This window comes from Protomyctophum bolini (assembly GCF_963924005.1).
Source record: "Protomyctophum bolini genome assembly, chromosome: 3".
NCBI lineage: Eukaryota > Metazoa > Chordata > Actinopteri > Myctophiformes > Myctophidae > Protomyctophum > Protomyctophum bolini.
Genome location: NC_137864.1, coordinates 25,449,263 through 25,467,802, shown reverse-complemented (window position 1 = coordinate 25,467,802; position 18,540 = coordinate 25,449,263). Strand labels below are relative to the sequence as shown.

Sequence of the window (18,540 nt, the reverse complement as noted above, 5' to 3'; positions counted from 1 at the left end):
TAAATTAAGTTCCAATTTCTTTCTCTATGCATCCTCAGCCTACATGTTTCAACACTGTTAGTTCTTACTCCATTGATGGTTTTCTTAGCAGAGAAATTGATTACTGAGGTACAAGCTCTCACCAACAGGAGGCCCTGTAAGCACATAGCCTGGAAAACCCATTGTCAAGTATTTTTTGTTGCTCAAGTCACATAAGAGTACATTGTTTCACTTGACTCTACACACCTGCCATAAGTTGCTTTGGATAAGAGCGTTGACTCGCTCTCGATTAGTGCATCGGCTAAAATATCCATGGCAGAACTACATATCTATTCATGGCTTTAGAATTCTCACATTAGATGGCTTGTTTTATTCAGTCTGCACAGTGCTAAAAGCTTGAGAGGATGGAGAAGTTGTAATCGGAAGGTTGCAGGTTTGAATGGGCCTGCATGGAAAATCTTTGTGGGCAAAATAATAAATTATGAAATGCCCTTCTGTCGCTTGCTCGGCACGGCGACAGATTGTGTGTGATTAACATTAAGGAATGCATATTTGATCACCGGTTTCTTAACCGCTTTTTAGCTCACAAGATGCATTGCAACGTGCAGTGAGCTTGTGGATCTGCTGTTTTTGACCATTTGGCCAGCTGCCGTGCAGATGGCCAGCAATGCTAAATTAAAAAATATGGATTAAAATCATGGCAATGCCGAAAACCAAATGTTGTGAGTCAGTTTACCGGAAGTTCCAAAAGAGCCTAGGATGCCAGGTTGAAGTGTTTAATTATTCAATTCTATGGTGTCATGGAGAATAATCCCCTCAAAGTACTGGGTAATGATGAGCGATCGATGGCAAAGGCAGCCGTGGAGTCTAGCCATTTACGTCTGTGCACATTCAAATCCTGTGTTTCACCTGTCACTTCACACACATCCCCACGGCTGGCACTCCTGCTATGTGGTGCTGTGTGACATGACCCCAGCTGGTGCGTGTGCATGGCACTCAATATAGACCACTTGTGTCATGGCTCTCCCTGTCTCCCTGCCTCTTCAGCTCTACAAGTGTGGGTGTGTTCATGTGTGCATGTGGCATGGTTTTGTGTGTATGTAATACGTAAGCATGCTTGTGTGTGGGTGTGTGTGTGTGTGTGTGTGTGTGTGTGTGTGTGTGTGTGTGTGTGTGTGTGTGCGTGTGCATGCGGACCAGAGCAGCGTGCGTGCACCTTGAAAAGTTGGCCTGGGAGGGAAGTGGCTGGGTGTTCAGCCTGTAGTCTAGCTGTGAAATACTGCCACCGGCCTGCGTAATTTCCCAAGTGCCTGCAAGTCAGTCACTATTAACATGGACACCGCAAAGAAACTGTCTGCATTATTCCAAACTTTCTTAAACCTATATGTACTGTATTTAAAGGACCACTTCACCACTTTTCAACCTATCTTCATATAACAGGTCCTCACTAATAATCATGATAAAATGGCACGATTCTTTTCTACTCAGTCTGTCTCATAAGAGGGCTGTGGGCAGTTTAGAAACCGTCTTCCAGTGACATCATCATTAGGCAGATTAGGAAGATCTAAGTAAGTTGAAAAGTGGTGAAGTGGTCCTTTAAGGGAAAGGCTCCTTCATATGGACAGCATAGTGGTTCCAGAGAACACGAAGCCCACCACCTGCTGAGTAACGGTAAATCAACATGTAGTCTACATGTCCAATGCTTAGATTGACCGAGAGGCTCAGAGCAGTGGCCACTGTCCCTGTTTACAATTGGATATCTGAGCCCCCCCCCACACACACACACACACACACACACACACACTTGAAATGAGCCTGCGAAGACCTGCTTGTCATAGTAGGTTTCTCTTCAGTCCTATTGGAAGCAGAGTGTGAGAGAGACCCTTTCGCCTCTCCAAGCTTCTCTCATGGCATTGCATGAATATTTCCCTGGAACTCATGGAATAACTTGATGATTTGACACATTTTAGAGGAGTAGCTCTCTTCCACGATGCCTTTGGATAGGAGACTAATAGCTGTTTGAACGTCAGGCAGGTTAGTAATTTAACAATTCACTAGATTATTTTAATATTTCTGTTTAGGAAAATAAACATGTAGATGTTGTATTGGCAAACCTGAGAGGCCATTGTGAATGGTAAATAGTTAACCTTTTTGAAATTGTGAACACGGCAAAATACTCTGTATCTGTTAAGCTCAGAGTGTAAAAATGTACTTGTCCTGTCAACAGTACCTTAATTTCTCTGATACCCTCCTGCAGTTCTGCTTTCAGCAGTGGGAGGATACAAGGGGAATTTAATAATTCACTGGGGGGCTGGTTCAGAGGAGGACCTACATTGAACCAAACACACTGATTATCTGTTAGAAGAGAAAGTCCTTTATAGTTTTCTTTGGTGAGATGCTAACAGGAAGACAGTGCAAAGGAGGAAAGCTTTGGCGGGATTTTACCCTATAACTAGCAGGGGTATGTTTGGCACTATAAATAAGTTTCTTAACAAAACAATGTTTTGCCTTTTTGTTGCTCCCTTTGGGCAAGGCAAAGGAATATGGGTCTGGGCAGAATGGAGCCTCGTTGTTTATTCACTGTCAGCCATTGTCATCACAATACACTTTTCATAAATTTGTCAACCGCAGATTATGGCTCACAAATCATTGGTCATATAATTTGTGTTCTTATTCAACTATGTATATTCCGCAATGCTTGTGGGTGTCTGTCTGTTAGTTGTCGTGTTTGGTTCTGTGTGTGCTTTTTCTTCACTGTGATGGATACTATTTGGCTGACCTATAATAGTGATATCGTGCTTAATGCTGAACAACAGAACTCAAAGGGCAGTGTTTCAGCGCTTATCCACGGCAGCCAAACAGCAGTGATCATGTGAACTGAGCCTGCCATGCAGATGGAATGTGTTGAATTCTAACGATGCAACTTCGACAAGTGCATGTGACTTCAGTTCACTGACTGTGCGTGCCACAAAGGCATTTAGAGGGAGGGGAAGAAACAATGGTCAGAGTAGCATAGGCGAAAGGCATAGATGGGAAGAAAACAGGTGAGAGGAAACAACAGTAATCAGATAGAGGAGAGGAAAAGTGAGGAAGATTGGTTCTGTGTAGTTAACCCATTTTGGACTGAGGCCGATTCAATATACACCTTCTAAATCCCGACCTAAGTTTTTTGAAAAATTTCAAATATTTATATAGCAGCATCAAAAATTAATGTGTTTTGAATACTGTAGGCTACATACTGTACAGAACCCCAAGAGGGTTTCCCGTCCAGAAGGGTTAGAACACCAAAAGGGTTCCCGCCCAAGGGAGAATTATACTCATTACTGGCTGTATGTAGTGTTTTAGCCTGGGTTCCAGCCTGAATCGCCGCGTTACGTGATTCTGAATTGTCAGTCTGGACAGAGGCTGCTTGACTCGCATTTCATAACGTCTCTGTTATGTAGCCACGTTGTTGCTGATACGTCATCAGCCAGCGCCACTCTGTCCATGCTTCTCACTGTTGAAAAAAAATAGTGCCGTTCTAGACTTGAGAGTAAAAACCTACGGTAAAAAGTAAACGATTCAGTAGTCCACTGTCAGATGCAGTAGTACAAAAACAATGACGGCTGTGTGGGCCGTGGGTGAGTTTAGTGAATGATAAGGGGACGTTGTAGGACAACAGCAGTAGCTGCGTAGTGTGCATTTATACATCAAACTGTGTTTTTCCACGTCCCGTACCACAGACCAATCATTTCAACCTTCATATGTCCCACCTACCTGTGGAGAATAGGAGACTTTCCAGACTGAGAGCGCAGTGACATTTTCAGATCCGCGGAACGCAGCGAATCAGGCTGGAACCCAGGCTAGTAGTGTTTATGAACTAGGAATAAACTGTTTGACTGATATATCCCATTGATATATGGAAAGGCAAAAATGTCAGTTTTAGGAGAACTTGATATCATGGTACCACTTGATACCACTGACCCTGAGTGTCCTAAAGTCAGAAGTACTCGACTGTAGGTTCTGGAGTCAGATGAGGCGTCCCTTATCTTCGGGGCATCATCAGTTCTCGTGGCAGACGGCGGGTTGCCAGTCCCACTCACTACAACCTCAGACTAAGCAGATTGAATAGGGTACGTTTTGTAAGCAAAGGGCAATTTACGTAGTCTGTAATCTGGTCAAATCTGGGAATCATTGTGAGCTGTAGTAATTCAGGCATACAATTGGCTATTTGAGGTGTTCAGTTGTGTGGGTCACTGACTCACAATGTCAGTAACATTGTGTTTCATTATTTTCTAATTGGATATTTGACTTTCAAAGTTTGCTGGAGGGGTCTGTTTTGCACGACAAGCACTGTTTGACTGATCGGCGGGAAACTTCACCCACACTCCCAAGAGTAGGCCAAGGATGAATCTCCACCTAATTGTTTTTCAAATGTGCCTGTTATAGCGCCACCATGAGATATTTGCTAAACATATTTTTGTTACTATTACAGATTTTGTCCTAATCACACAATTTGGTATACATTATCTCTGTAGTTACGTGATCAAGACATTCCATTTTGATTGGCTATGATATGATTGGCTTCAAACATTTGCGGGGTGCCCATTTTGCAGAAAGTGCCATATATCGAAGGCAGAGAGTGCCATTATATCGAATAGGCCAAGGTTCTTCCTTGGCCTATTGGCCGTGTGTGTGCAAAGTGTCATGCTGATCGGTCCTGGCGGAGATACAATAAATGCAGGGTCACTTTTGCATTCATTATCGGCATCAAATCAATATTCTAAAACAAATTTGAGACAATAACTGCATACATACTGTGTGTGTCCATCTATACAACACTCATAAACTTATAAACGCATATTAACAGCACTCACACAATCCAATTCCTTCTTGCAGCCCAGAGCTTAATGCCGGTTCCTAGTCAATAGGTTAATAGCTATTGATTGATGACTTGGTTGGTTGCCACTCACCATTGCAAGCCCTGCAGACTCACCAGAGCATACCAGAGATACACTGGGAATGATGGCGCAAACCGTCACAATACCTAACCCTAAAATGCTAAAATGACCTTTTTACATTGTAGGAGGCTAGCCATCTTTGTCTGTCTTTCTGTCCGTCTGGACCTAATCTTTCAAAGAACTGGACCGATCAGCGCCAAATGTGCACACTGTCAGTCTGTCAGTAGGCCACAGAAGTACCAATGCTCTTTTCTTTTCACATAAGTTTAAATTTATAATGGAAGTTATATAACAGGGCTCTGATCAGTTTGAAACCATGTCCCAATGCAGATGTGAATCCCTGAGATCCACATACATTTTCCTATTTTGTTGCATCCCTTACGGTTAATGAAGATTAATTATTGAACGTGACATGTCCAAAATTAAAACGGCAAAACTTTGGAAGTACTGTGCATATGACTATATATGCCAATTTGATTATACTTATAATATCACAGTATAAACACAGTAAATATCGTCAGGATTGGGAGTCGAACCCCTGCGATTGTCAGCCCGGCCCTCTAGGCCAGCCCAGGCCTACTAAAACCCCTTTAACTACATCTGAAAGTTGGTGGATTGTGGAATATGTAAACACTAAGACTGACCACCAAAATGTATATTTCGTTACAAACCTTACTTGCACTGAGCCATCAATAGCAAAGGCTGATATTTTGTTACAAATATTACACTCACTAAAACTGAGAGAGAGAGAGAGAGAGAGAGAGAGAGAGAGAAACTAGCTGACATTGTTCTTGTGGGCTGGTTGCACAACAGTTGACTTGCATGGGAAATTGTCTGCATTGTTAACCTGCCTTGTGCTTCTGATGGCCTAGAATGTATGTGCAGTGTGCACATTGTCTCAGTAAAGGTCATCACCATACATGGTTCACATAAGCACACACGCACACTTACAACATACAAGCTTGTGTGTTGACGTGTGTGTTTTTCCTTTCAACTGAAAGTGAAGCAGAGTATCATTTGAAGGTGACAGTCGAGAGTGGAGGTGTGTGCAAGTTTCGTGGGACTGGCTGGAAATGGAGGTGTGTCTCTTTCTGCTGAACAACAGGCCTTGACATGTTCAACACATCAGCTTGTATAAACAAGACATACACACAACGCATGTAATGAATTGTAAAAAATGAAAGTTGACCGTTATACTTTGTTTCTGTACTGGCTTGGATATACGTGACATTAAAGACAATGTATGGTATATAGAAGGAAGGAATACTTTATCCGGATTTGATTTTAGACCAGGAGGAGTAAGTGGTTCTAACAGGTCGGGATACCTTCATTTAGACCAGGAGGAGTAAGTGGTTCTAACAGGTCGGGATACCTTAATTTAGACCAGGAGGAGTGTAAGTGGTTCTAACGGGTCGGGATACCTTCATTTAGACCAGGAGGAGTGTAAGTGGTTCTAACGGGTCGGGATACCTTCATTTAGACCAGGAGGAGTGTAAGTGGTTCTAACGGGTCGGGATACCTTCATTTAGACCAGGAGGAGTGTAAGTGGTTCTAACAGGTCGGGATACCTTCATTTAGACCAGGAGGAGTGTAAGTGGTTCTAACGGGTCGGGATACCTTCATTTAGACCAGGAGGAGTGTAAGTGGTTCTAACGGGTCGGGATACCTTCATTTAGACCAGGAGGAGTGTAAGTGGTTCTAACGGGTCGGGATACCTTCATTTAGACCAGGAGGAGTGTAAGTGGTTCTAACGGGTCGGGATACCTTCATTTCATCCAGGAATACTAGTTTAAAATGTAAACGGACAAGGGGTGTCTCACCTGGTATGAGCGCACTGTTGCACACACCACATAAGGCTTCCCGCAGCAGTTCGGTGGTTGCTGCATGTCATCCCCCCCCCCCCCCCCCCTTCTCCTGCCTTTCATGCCTCTCTGTTTGCTTGTTTCTATCCAAATAAAACGCAACAGAAATGCCCCAAAAAATCTTAGAATGTAAAGAACCATGAAGTGGATCTGCAGGGACTGTGGACTATGTAATGAGAGACATTACACATTTTTAGGAACCTCCCTTTTACTACATGATTTTCGTGATCTCAATTCTTGTGGAGGAAAATCAATATTCACATTTGAGCAAGAATCTAATTTGTTCAATTTAAATTCTAGCTGATAAACTACATATCCTGTTGATTAGATACACTGTACAATAACTGAAATGTTGCAACGATGTCCATCACTGCTAAGTGTCAGAACACCAGAACACTTAACTTGTTAACACAATTGATCTGGATTAGAGCAACTGCTAAATGCCTAAATAAATTCTTGTAAAGGAAGTGATTCACCAGTTATGAGCGTAGGTTCTTACAGGAATTCCCACATAAATTGCTTAGATTTAATGTATTGTATTCTCAAAGCCAGGAACATGCTTGATCATTAGACATTAGATTTGTTTTTAAAGCTTTATTTTTGGCCTAAAAAATGAGACGGAGAGACAGGAAACCAAGGACATGGAGTGAGGAGAAGAGACATGCGAGACAAGACTGGGTCGGGTTCGACCCCTGTCTGGGGCCTCGCACTCACTAGGATCATATAGTGCTAATGGCTGAGCCACCAGGCACCCCCAACAGTGCGTTTGTTTTTTGATGTGGATACAGAGGTAATTGTGATAGGCTCCCACAATGTAGCGGACAAAAGGGAAAATAGGGGGACTTTTGGTTAGCAGTAGCACCACTGCAACGTTGCAAGGCTCGAAGCACTGACCATCAACCTTGAAGGTGCTTGAAATCTGTTTTACATTAGAAAAGCGGTGCAGACTCCCCTACAGTACACGTCTAACAAAATCTGTCTTTCCTTATCATAAGATGTGACGTTTCAAGCCATTTCCTGGTGGAGTGTCTCCTCTCCTGGCCACAGAGAGGCTAATTGGATCAGAACCAAGTCAACCTCTCCATGGCCAGAAAATGTGATTTGGTCTCGTTTTCATTGGTCTCTGATTGGATTAGCCTGCTGCTATTGCTGCTGCTCTGCTCACAGAATGGATGAGGATTAGGTTTTGTGGGTGTGTGCATGTGTGCGCACAGTCACATACACGCATGCAAGGGTATAAAAACAACACCAATATTGGTGTATTTACAAGTTCATGTAGATTTTATGATAATGCCAATTTCAAACCATCAGTAAGGTATGACTGGGTGTGGCACACACACACACACACACACCACAGATACTACTAACACAATGAAAGCTGTCAAAAACACATTTGAAATTTAAGGATATGTGGATTACGTGTAGATATTTGTTTTAGTTTGTGTGTGCTGTCAAAACAATAACACACACACACACACACACACACACACACACACACACACGTTTCCTGGAGTAGATGATGATGTCCTGTAGGAGGCAGTGTGACTGGTCGGATTCTGCTGTTCAGCCAGTATGAAACACTGTCTCTTTTGGTGTCTGTCCCTCCGTGCCACCCCCTCTCCCAAACTCTCTATCCCTTTCATACTTAAAAATAGCTGATCTACAAGCTCACACCGCGTCGCGCATGTGAAGCACAGTAGTATGATGTGTGATATGCTGATATCTTAGCATATGGGGGGGGGGGGGGGGGGGGTGTGTGTGTGTGTGTCTGCCTGTCTGTCTGTGGAGAGCATGTGTACCGATTTGCGTGAAATTTGGATAAAGTGAGAGTAATATTAGAGAAAGTGTGTTTTACATATGTCGGCCTCCTGGTGGCACTATAAAGAGCAGATGTGAAAGATTCCATGCAAAGGTTTTTCCTTGGCCTCTAGGGAGTGTGCGTACAAAGTTTTTAAAATGTTCCAGTGGAATTTCTTCCTAGGCATAGGAATGTGCGTGCACAATTTTCACGGAAATCACACAATGTGTTCATGATTTGCGGCATTTTGTAGAAGCCAATCTTAGCCAATCAGGATGGAATCTGAAAAATCTGAAAGACCTGTTTCGTTGAATGGCTCTAGAAGACCATTCAAAATGTGTACCAATTTGCGTGATGTTTGGTCAAAATCTGTAGGTGTACTGTCCTAAAACCTGTTGTGCACAAAGCGGCCTCCTGGTGGCGCTATAAAAGGCCAATGTGAAAACCTTGGGGCAGAGGTTCAGCTGTGGGCTCAGGGAGTGTGTGTGCAGAGTGTGGCTGCACACACACTGCCGGAGATTAGCTGTCCACAGACGGACACACGAACGGATGGACGAGAGTGCAAAACTCTCTCCCCATGCCTTCGGCCTGGTGGAGACAATGAATGAAGTCCAGTGGGTGTGTACTGACCTGGCCCTCTCAATTATGAGCATGTTCAGGACAGATATCCATAAGCATTCTGGGAATGTAAGGTGTGTGTGTGTGTGTGTGTGTGTGTGTGTGTGTGTGGGGGGGGGGGGGGTCAAGTGGTCCTAGGCATGTTGGCAGTTGGCACCGCCTGGTGAGGGGGTGGTATATTTGGTTCCATCCACCAGCCTCTCTCCTATCAGAGGTGCTCCTCCTTGGCCGCGGTCCACCATAGTGTAGGGGGTGGGGGGGTGGGCGGCTGGTTGTTGCCAGGGGGAAAGTGTGTGTGTGTGTGTGTGTGTGTGCGTGCGTGCGTGTGCGCTGTGTTATTTTCAGTCCATTGTGTCTACTTCCTGCGGGTCAGGGGTTATTGGAGCAGGGTGTTGCAGACTCTATGCAAGGGGAGGGGAGGAAAGGCAGGAAAAGTGGCCAGACTCACTCGGGCAACAATCACTGGTCAGCAAGCTTGCCTTACCTTTCCCTCCCTCCACTCTCTTTCTCTCACTCTTACCTACGTAACGTTTGGACTCTTCAGCACCAGGTAAAGATCTAGAGATTGCGTTTTGATACCAAGTGCATGCTCTCAAGTTAAACCGATTTAAGCTTGTTTTCTTTTCTCCAATCTCCCTCTTTTATATATATATATATATATATATATATATATATAAAACGCCATTTATTAAGGAATCCTCTCGTTGCCGATGTTCTTCAGCTTCTCACCAACTGTGGTTGTGGTCGAAACCTTGTGAAGGTGGTGTTATTCTTCGGCACCATTCTCTGTGGTGGAGATGTTTATTTGGCACCACAGGCAGCCAACTGAAAACGGCTTTTCATCATGGTTGGACGTTGGCACCTTGATTATGTTGGGTTTTGTTTGGACAGAATTTGTGTCAGTGACTGCACTTGTCTAATGATATTATCACATATTCAGATTGGAACATTTGCAATATAAGACAGATGAATTTGAGCTTTAACAATGTTTCCGACTTTGTTGGATAGTTTAGAAATCTTGACTAGGTCTTATAAAAGTATCTTCAGTTTACGTCAGAATAACATTTAAACCAGTGGCTCAACCTGCAGGCGTTTCAACATTTTAGTTCTAGCATTTCAGCAAGGACATTACACTTTATTTTTTCCATCCATTTTTGTTTGGGTCAAGATTCAAGATCTGATATGTAAAACTAACTGAACTAAGGTCAGTTTTCTGTGCAACAGACCGGCCAAAGATCAACCTTGGTTATTGAGTTTTTAGAACACAAGACAATGATTCCTTCACAGGTGTGTGTGTGTAACACGCAACAGTCTGGGAGCACCAGTGCATCAGCCATTCAGCAGGGATGTTTCATGATCCCCTCTGGCTGAGTTCTGAACATTCAAATGAAGGACTGACATCTCCGGGTTCTCCACTAGCCCCACACCACACAACAAAATACCCCCAAACCTGATCTAGCCATTACATCTTTTTTGCCTATTAAATGAGCATGTTGACTGTTTCAATCCACGGTTTAAATTAAATGTTTACATTTTTATAGATTTTACACTCCTTGGTCCTTGTGTTGGATGTATTCTAAAGTTAGCTACTGGACAGAATAAACCCCCGCAAACACAACCACAGTGACAAAAGGAGGCAAAACAGGAAATCTTTTAGTCCAGAGTGTGTGTTGGGAACAGATGACCAGGAAGATAAAAAGCGCTAACAAAGTGGAAACTTCCACGAGGGATTATTATTTTTTTTTTTGCCTGATGTTTTTTTCCCTCTCTCCTTTTTCTCTTTTTCACAAAGAAGCCATTTCCTGGAAAACAAAGTGAGATATGTAGCTGGTTTGGTGTTGATGAAAACTGAGAGCTAAGTACTAATGTTCTGAGTGGTTGTCAGAGTAGCTTCTGCACGCAGGACACACAGCCACAGCTGCCTCCTGCACTTTCCTGTGTTAATGTTTAAACCAGCGCGCTCATAGTTAATGCTTCACTTCGTCAGAGCACAGGTTAAATGTAAGCCAAGCTCACACTGGGTATTCTGTATGAAAGAGAAGGGAGAGAGACAGACGTTTTGTTTCAGATTGTTGTAAAACTCAGAGCTGGTTACAGAAAATATTGAGCTTCTTCCTGTTTTTGGAAACTAGGTCATTCCCACTGGACTACTTTTTAAAATTATTGATCAGTTTTTTTAACGAGCTCACTCTTCTGCCTCCTCCCCATCTTCTCTCTGTGTTTATTTTACTGTGTCTGCCCCCCCATACTGCACTTCCACTTTGTCTGTCTGTCTGTGTCCTTTTGTCCACTTTCTATTGAATTATGTGGAATAACTTCCCCGTCTTGAGCGAAACGACGAATACTTGTCCAAAGTACTTTGAGAGTAAAATGTTTGCCTATAATGACATGCCCAAAATGGGTGCTGTACTTAGTTTAGACATTAGTCCTACAACCTATCTCAAACCCTCACCCTAACCCTAACCTCCCACGGGGCAGCACACCTAAACCTAACCTTAACCCATGTCTAACCAATGACTAGTCTAAACTAAGTATGCACCCCGCCCAAAATAGGAACGCTAGGGTGAAAGTGGTTAACGAACATATTTGAATGACAAATCACATTGTCTTCCTATTTCACACGGGAATGTACAAGGAAAACAACACTGTTATGATTGCAAAAGACCCACACAGCCTTTCGTCCTTGCAAGACTTGAAAGTGTTTGATGTTGTGTACCGCTAGCAAAGATAGCAGCATGGCTAGTGGGGTTTGTGTTCTTTGGACACTTGCTGTGTAGATGGTTGGGGTGGGGGATATGGTGATGGGAGGGGGGGGGGGGGGTCGAATGACGCTTGCTTGGGTGTGAATTTCACAGCTGCACATGAAAGTGAAGGGACTTCTGGACGCATGGTGTAACTAAGAGATCGAGGGAGGGGGAGGGAAGGGACGGACGGAAAGATGGATGGAGTCGAGGACAGAGGCAGGGCTTGTTTTGTTTTGAGGTGATCCTTGTAGAGAATTGATATAAAACGATCACATTGACGAAGGCATGTGTGCAAGGACCAAGAACATAGTGAAAACACACTAGTTACAGAATATTGGACTCTACCAGAAGCTCTTCGCTCAGGTGCTCCACAGAAAACAGGAGGCATTTTAGGTGAGCTGGAAAAGTTTTTTTAAAGAAACTTGGATTTGGTATGTCCTTCTCAAGTTGACTTTATGGAAAAGCTTGTGACTGTCGAGAATGAGATGTTTGTTTATGTATGTCCGACATTGTCCGTCCGACGCATCCATGTCTTAGACTTGAGATGAATGCACTGCAACACCATGTTTTGGTGTGAAAGAATAGTCACAAGAAATGCTGGATTATTACGTTTAGTGTTGCGATGTGAAGTGACACAGCAGTCTGTAGGTGGCCATTTTCTACATATCCATGGTTATTCAACACCTATGCATGCTGATGCCTTCTGCTGAGCCCATGTCTTTTATTCTCTGTTCCCAGCTCCAAAGTATAAACGCCAGGCTATTTTTACAGCTGGCCTTTCCCCACCTCACAGGACAAATGGACACACACACACACACACACACACACACACACACACACACACACACACACACACACACACACACACAGTCTTTACATTGCACAGCAGTTGCAGGTTTGCCAGTTTATTTCCAGCGATGCAGGAATGCACAAATGTTACGTGGGGGGTTGGGCTGTATAGTGTGTGTAGAGCTTCATAACATAACTGTGACGCATTTGGCACTGAGGCAAAACCATATGGCTTTTTGGTGCGCAACACGTTGCAGGCCACCGTTATAAGAGTGTCTGGTTTCTGAGGTTTGGCCCGGCGAGAAGAAAACCATCCACACTCTGCTTGTTGTTTTCCTTCTGACCCGTGTGGGAAGACGGGGCTCTCCCGCATACAAAGAGATGATGTTGAACACGTTCAATCTGACAAAGAGTACGTCTTGTTTTCTCTCATGGAAGAGGTGGAGAGGAAGAGTTTGAGCTCGCCGTGGGCGTGGGGGTCTCTAGGCCAAGGCGAGATAAACGAAGAAGAGGACTAGTTGGGGAATTGTGGATGTTGTTTGGTTCACGGTGGTGTTCTTAATGTGGATGTGGAAATGTTCAACAGCAGTACCACTGCACACACATGGAGAAAGATAACTAGAAAAACAATCACACATGCACTCTTTGGACACACTCACGCCCTCCCTGACATTGCTGTAACTTCCCATTCTATGTGTGTGGCCATAGCTCTTTGCTTGTCCCTGGTCTCCTCACAAATCATCCGTCTTTGGGTCGTGTCTGAGTGCAGGGGTTTTGGGAGAGGGATTGTTGTATTTCTCTCTGAATGGTTCATGCAGGGGGACCATCAATCTGGGTGAGAAATGTTCTCCTGGCTGCAGTATAACCCCCACAGTGCTGCACATTTTCACAGTAGTATAGACATGCATATTGCCAATAGAGTTTTGAGTGTGGGAAAGCAAGTATCATTTGTGTCGTTGACCGTGACCAGAATAGATGTTATTGTTTTAGTACCGGAGCCCGACTGATGCCAGATATTTGAGACTATTTTAACAATAATAAACTTTAATTGCTCAAAATAGGGATGAAACTAAGTGGTTAAAAATCAAGACACACATTGGCAGCATAATTGCAGACACAAAAGTCAGGTAATCGGCCCAGGGCTAAATAGACAGGGCCAGATTTCAGTTGTGATTGGTGAGTTGTGAGCGGTGACAGTTGACAGAAGGAGTAGCAGCTACTGGTAGCTACTGCACCTTTACCTCTGTCAATATGCAGCAAGGTGAACTGGTAGCTACTGCACCTTTACCTCTGTCAATATGCAGCAAGGTGAACTGGTAGCTACTGCACCTTTACCTCTGTCAATATGCAGCAAGGTGAACTGGTAGCTACTGCACCTTTACCTCTGTCAATATGCAGCAAGGTGAACTGGTAGCTACTGCACCTTTACCTCTGTCAATATGCAGCAAGGTGAACTGGTAGCTACTGCACCTTTACCTCTGTCAATATGCAGCAAGGTGAACTGGTAGCTACTGCACCGTTACCTCTGTCAATATGCAGCAAGGTGAACTTACTGGTAGCTACTGCACCTTTACCTCTGTCAATATGCAGCAAGGTGAACTTACTGGTAGCTACTGCACCTTTACCTCTGTCAATATGCAGCAAGGTGAACTTACTGGTAGCTACTGCACCGTTACCTCTGTCAATATGCAGCAAGGTGAACTTACTGGTAGCTACTGCACCGTTACCTCTGTCAATATGCAGCAAGGTGAACTTACTGGTAGCTACTGCACCTTTACCTCTGTCAATATGCAGCAAGGTGAACTTACTGGTAGCTACTGCACCTTTACCTCTGTCAATATGCAGCAAGGTGAACTTACTGGTAGCTACTGCACCGTTACCTCTGTCAATATGCAGCAAGGTGAACTTTTCCCAGCTCTCATGCATGACTTGGCTGCCTGGCAACATCACTGCTTTGTGTTCTCATTACACAACACCACACAACATGCTCAGTATGACGCATGCATGCACTGACATGCACTTAAACATGCACGTGTGTGCGAGCACACAGAGACACACACACACACACACACACACACTGAAACGCGCTTGGATTTATAGGGATGTGTATTATCGATTAATGCATTAATAGTTAATTGATACGTTTTGAAAAGGTTATCGGTCGATTAACCGGTTAGTTGATAAAAATCTGAGAATCTTAATTTCCCTCAATCAATGTCTAACATACAAATCTACATTTTGCTGACATACAGAAATAATACAAATGGCATATTATATTCCTTAATCAAATATTTATTTGACCATTGACGATACAGGACCAGGCAATGGCATCTTTGTATGTGCGTTCCTCGCGTGCGCAGACAGCATTACATTCACAGAAAACCACCCAATGATAGAACCACATAATTTTCGATTAATTATGATTAGTTATTAACTGTTAACGACTAATTTCTTATCGGCGATTAATCGAACGATTAACTATTAACATCCCTAAATACTTAAGTCATATACAGTATATGCACACCCGTGCCCTCAGATATTGAAATGCATGCACACACACACACACACACACACACACACACACACACACACACACACACACCAATCCTGGAAAAATGTTTATATTATACTGAACATTGGAAGTGTTTCAGACATGGAAATGACCCTGTATGCATATCAAGTGGAATGCAAAACACAAAAGTGGAATGCAAAACAGTTCCACGGTACTGTGTGGTTTTAAAATCTGGACAAAATCAGGACACCTGATGTTCCACACAGTAAAATCCTTGGTGTTAATTAAGCTCTGAGTCTGAGAGTATAAAAACAGACCTACAGTAACATGGTACATTTTTGCCCACATTCACTGAAGATTTTGAGGTCTATTTCTCAGACGAGCCCTTCTTGTCTCTTTCAGTCATCTCGGTTCTCCATACATCTTGTTGGTGCTTTGCGTCACTAGTTGGCTGGCTGGCAGCTCTTGGTGTCTTTGGCAATGTCCTGCTATTCCCATTCTCCTGGCTGCTATTTTCTGGCTCACCCTTGGCATTCCATCATACAGATTCTTGTTGGTAACATGTGTACTCTTGCTGATGTTAAGTACTGCACGCAGCATTCTGGTGTAGCACCCATCTAGAGACTTCTGCAGGGTTGGCTTCAGGGTCCAGCATTCACTGTCGTATAGGAAAACAGACTGTACCATTGCATAGAAGAAGCTAAGTTTGGTTTGACGGTGGAGGTTCGAGTTCGATACACTGGCCATGCTGTTCAGGTCCCTCCATGCAAGCGCCTTCCTCACTTTAAGATCTTGCTCCGTTGAGTTGACCCATGAGCCCAGGTACTTGAAGTCCTTGACTTCCTTCAGAGCAGTGCCTCCTCCTGTTGGATGCTCCGATGGGATGTTATAGGTGATAACTTCAGTTTTCTTGGCGTTCAGCCGGAGGCCAACCTTGGCACACTCTGATTCCACTCTAGTCAGGAGCTCCTGGGGTTGTTCCACATGGTCGGAGAGCGGACTGCCTGCGTAGTCTAGGTCTGTCAGGACTACTGTGGGTGTGTCTCGCCCTCCTTTGTGTTTGGAATGGTGAAAAGGAGAGAGACAACTTTGTAGCAATGTTGATAAACGCAAATCTTCAGCTTTATGAATGTGAAAAAACATGCTTGTTTTTAATGTTACTACGAATCATGACATCATGTATTCTTACTGCTGCTCCCCATTTTCTAAAGCTTACCATCTTTTTATTTTTTGTATTATTATTATAATTAGTATTATTACTACTACTACCTGATGAAATTTGTTTAATTCATACAGGTGACTACCCAAAATAATCTGTCGGGCTAAAATCTTTTTTCCAGTTACCAGTTTGTATAAGTGTGTACAATCAGTCCACACTTACAGCCAAAGTTGCATTATTTACAACACAATATTAACAACAAATATAGGTAACATACAGGTAGTTTGCTGTGTTGTATTACCTAGCTCAAGCAAGTTTCAAGTCTCTGCAAGTTGATTGGCTTCCTGGAAGGCAGGAAAAACGCAATCAACAATGGGAAGCTTTGAGAAATGATCAGCAGCATATGGAAACCTCATATGTCCAAAACTTTTACTTTTCAGGATAAAAGAAAATCGAAAGTAGAAGATCTACAAGCTCCAAAATGTCTCTCTGCGCCGTGTTTTCCGAGCTTGTAGATCTGCTACTTTTCATACTTTAGTCAGTGTGACACTGTACGATCAAGTGTAGGCATTGAAGTAGGCCATCAATTAGGCATTCATTTACCAAAAACACAAAAAGTTAAAACATGGAGATAAGAGGTTAACCTAGCTAATGGGCTAAACATGCAAAAACACCAGTATGGTCCTGCAAGTATTGCCTGCTGTCTAATGTATAATCCGCTGTCTGAATCTTTCTTGTGCAATCCACTCTACACTATATAATCCTGTGTATTCATTTAACTATGAAAGTGTATGAATGTTTCGTTACATTTACACTTCCTGACTGAACTTTTTCCTCTTCTACCCTGGATTGTAACCAGCAAGTGCTGACATTTTAACCATTGATCTAATGGAGCCCGCCTGCTTGCTCAGGGGATGAATTGAATCTTGACCATCAGGTCAGAATTCGTGCCAGGTCCTGTGTCTAGGTGAGACATGAACTTAACACAATTTAAATGTCTCGATTGAAGAGAAGGGCTGCAAAAGTTACATAGTGCCACTTCAATTGTTCAGTGTGAGCCTCATGTTTGGCAATATGACGTCTCTGATGATCATGGTCACAAAAGTTATTTCAAACTTCCAAAATTATGTTGTGCTATTTCAGTCAGACAGCCTGCCATTCAGAGTATTTCAGTAAAATCGCCGAACTCGAGTGTGTGTGTGTGTGTGTGTGTGTGTGTGTGTGTGTGTGTGTGTGTGTGTGTGTGTGTGTGTGTGTGTGTGTGTGTGTGTGTGTGTGTGTGTGTGTGTGTGTGTGTGTGTGTGTGTGTGTGTGTGTGTGTGTGTGTGTGTGTGTGTGTGTGTGTGTGCTGCAGAAGTATGAATCATTCTATCCTTATCTGTTGAAATATGTATATGGGTGCATGCACACCCACTTTATAAAAACATTCTAAAACACGTGCTCTTTCTCGCGCAAGCATGCACACACACACACACACACACACACACACACACACACACACTTACACTCGTCTTGCTCCTCCCCTTTTGATTGAGCAGTGGCAGTTGAAGAGGGTCTGTGCTGACCTGATTACACACAAGAGGAAGTCAGGAGGGAGAGGTCACCCACTGCAGACCCTCACACACACACACACACACACACACACACTGCAGTGCACGATAAAGACGGGAGATAGAAAACAACACACACTCACTCACTCAAGCGCTTAAGGAAACACCACCTTCTGAACACTCACAAGGTAAGGCTTATCTTTGAACTCGTATGTCAGAAGGAGGGGATATAAAGTTTGTGCATATGGAGTTCTATGGAGCTTTATTTAGTGTACTTGACTGCACGATGCTGTCGTTTCCCCCCCCCCTCTTTACGGGAGAAGAGCAGGTAGCCGAGAGAGAGAGAGATCACTCTTCTTCCTTCTCACTCTTCTACCTTCTCACTCTTCTTCCTTCTCACTCTTCTTCCTTCTCACTTCTTCCTTCTCACTCGTCTTCCTTCTCACTCTTCTTCCTCTTCTTCCTTCTCACTCTTCTTCCTTCTCACTCTTCTTCCTTCTCACTTCTTCCTTCTCACTCGTCTTCCTTCTCACTCTTCTTCCTCTTCTTCCTTCTCACTCTTCTTCCTTCTCACTCTTCTTCCTTCTCA

At 43.5% G+C, this 18,540-nt stretch overlaps 1 protein-coding gene across 9 annotated transcripts in view; it reads left to right on the top strand.

The window, feature by feature from the left end:
• gab1 (GRB2-associated binding protein 1) overlaps positions 1 to 18,540 on the top strand; it is a 64,305-nt gene that overhangs the window by 13,397 nt on the left and 32,368 nt on the right. Inside the window, exon 1 of one of the 9 annotated variants that reach the window (XM_080759722.1) lies at positions 12,143 to 12,334. The exons of 7 other annotated variants lie outside the window; for them this stretch is intronic. The gene's annotated coding sequence lies outside the window, so the exon portion shown is untranslated. Of the gene's footprint in view, positions 1 to 12,142; positions 12,335 to 17,993; positions 18,140 to 18,540 lie in introns of those variants that run through there. One more of the 9 variants, XM_080759721.1, reaches the window with a different exon arrangement.